Source organism: Tasmannia lanceolata, unplaced genomic scaffold (assembly GCF_043159265.1).
Source record: "Tasmannia lanceolata isolate RefF3 unplaced genomic scaffold, GAP_Taslan_0.1 ptg000218l, whole genome shotgun sequence".
NCBI lineage: Eukaryota > Viridiplantae > Streptophyta > Magnoliopsida > Canellales > Winteraceae > Tasmannia > Tasmannia lanceolata.
The window spans coordinates 210,001-212,500 of NW_027518894.1; positions in this window are offsets into that span (position 1 = coordinate 210,001).

Below are 2,500 nucleotides of genomic sequence, written 5' to 3' on the forward strand. Positions count from 1 at the left end.
GTGCCAAGTCATTGCGCCCTTGGTCTCTGCAGCGGGGCATGCCGGGCACTCCCAACCATTGCAAGCAAGCAAGCAAGCAAGAAAGAAAGTAAGTAAGTAAGTAAGTATTACATATAGGGGCGGGACATGCGGGGAGATCTGCGAAACGTGCATTACGGGGCACACGCGTACCTACCGGGGCATACCGACCCCTATTGGGGCACACGTGTGCATATCGGGGCATACCGGGCCTATCGGGGCACACGCGTACATACCGGGGCATACCGAGCCCTACTGGGGCACACGTGCGCATATCGGGGCGTACCAAGCCTATCGGGGCATACGCATGTATCCCAAGGCATACCGAGTCTATCCGGGCATACGCGTTCATACCGGGGCGTAACGGGCCTATCGGGGCATACTTGGGCATATCCGGGCAAAAAATGCCCAAAACTTGCGCAACCTTGGCAACCGTGGTCCATTCCTCTCTATATGCCTAGCCTTGCCAACCGTGGTCCATTCCTCACTATATGCCATGGCCTTGTGCCCATGGTCTTCCCAAGACAGCGTCCAAGGCCCCCGGAAGGCCAAGGGAGCCCAACCCAGCAATGCCCTGCTATGGCAAGCCAAGGCCAAGCATTCCGGTGCCTATCCGGGCAAAAATGCAATTCCTCTCTATATGCCTAGCCTTGGCAACCGTGGTCCATTCCCCACCATATGCCATGGCCTTGTGCCCATGGTCTTCCCAAGACAGTGTCCAAGGCGCCCGGAAGGCCAAGGGAGCCCAACCCAGCAATGCCCTGCTTTGGCAAGCCAAGGCCAAGCATTCCGGTGCCTAACCTTGGCAACCGTGGTCCTTTCCTCACCATATGCCATGGCCTTGTGCCCATGGTCTTCGCAAGACATCGTCCAAGGCGCCCAAAAGGCCAAGGGAGCCCAACCCAGCAATGCCTTGCTAGGACAAGCCAAGGCCAAGCATTCCGGTGCCTATCCGGGCAAAAACGCCCAAAGCATGCCCATTCCTTAGCCTATCCAGGCAAAAACGCCCAAAATCTGCACATTCTAGTGCCTATCCGGGCAAAAACGCCCACCAGCATGCCACCCTCCTATAGGGTTTGCGCAACCAACCAGCCTAACCACCAGTGGCAACCAAAGGTGCTGTTAGCGACGACTTCTGAAGACGCAACGAGACGCGACGTGTTTGCGCCCAGACGCGACGAGACGATGCGGGATCTGCGCCCAAGAATGCCTAGACCCGTCGACTTGATGCGGGATCAGCTCGCCCAAGCATGCCTAGTGTGCAAGGCCTGTGTGCAAGGCTAGTGTCCAAGGCTAGTGTGCAAGGCTCATGTGGAACGCTAGTGCGCAAGGCTAGTGCCCAAGGCTTGTGTGCCAGGCCCGTGTGCAAGGCTAGTGTCCAGGGCTTGTGTGCATTGCTTGAGTGCAAGGCTTGTGTGCATTGCTCGAGTGCATGGCTTGTGTGCAAGGGTTGTGCGCAAGGCTAGTGTGCGGGGCTTGTGCGCATGGCTAATGTGCACGGCTTGTGTGCATGGCTACCGTGCAAGGCTAGTTTGCATGGCTAGGGTGCAAGGCTCGCATGCGAGGCTAGTGTGCAAGGCTGCGTGCAAGGGAAGCGTGCAGGGCGAGTGTGCGAGGCCACTGTGCACGGCGCCAGCACTAGCGAGCCATCATCCGCGTTGCCATGGCTCGCTTGGCCTTGGCTTGCCAGGCCCCGACACGAGCAATCGCGCATTTTCTTTGCAACCGACCATCAATGCCGCCCAACGGGGCCAGCACGAGCAGTCATCCGCGGTCCCCTGGCCCTGCGCACGTTTGTCTTTGAAACCGAGCATCAATGCCACAGAAAGTGCCGGGGCGCCAGCTGGAGCCATCATCCGACGTGCCATGGCTCGCTTGGCCTTGGCTTGCCGGGCCCCGACACGAGCAATCGCGCATTTTCTTTGCAACCGACCATCAATGCCGCCCAACGGGGCCAGCACGAGCAGTCATCCGCGGTCCCCTGGCACTGCGCACGTTTGTCTTTGAAACCGAGCATCAATGCCACAGAAAGTGCCGGGGCGCCAGCTGGAGCCATCATCCGACGTGCCATGGCTCTGGTCCCATGGTCTTCGCAACCGAGCATTCGTGACACCCGCGGGGCCAGGACACCAACCCTTCCGACACGAGCATTCGCGCATGTTCTTTGGCCACACAACGGCGCCAGCACGAGCAAAATCATCCGCGGTGCGGTGGCCTTGCACGGCCTTTTGTCTTTGGAACCAACCATCAGTGCCACGGGAAGTGCCGGAGTCCCGGCATCCGCGGTGCCAAGTCATTGCGCCCTTGGTCTCTGCAGCGGGGCATGCCGGGCACTCCCAACCATTGCAAGCAAGCAAGCAAGCAAGAAAGAAAGTAAGTAAGTAAGTAAGTATTACATATAGGGGCGGGACATGCGGGGAGATCTGCGAAACGTGCATTACGGGGCACACGCGTACCTACCGGGGCATACCGACCCCTATTG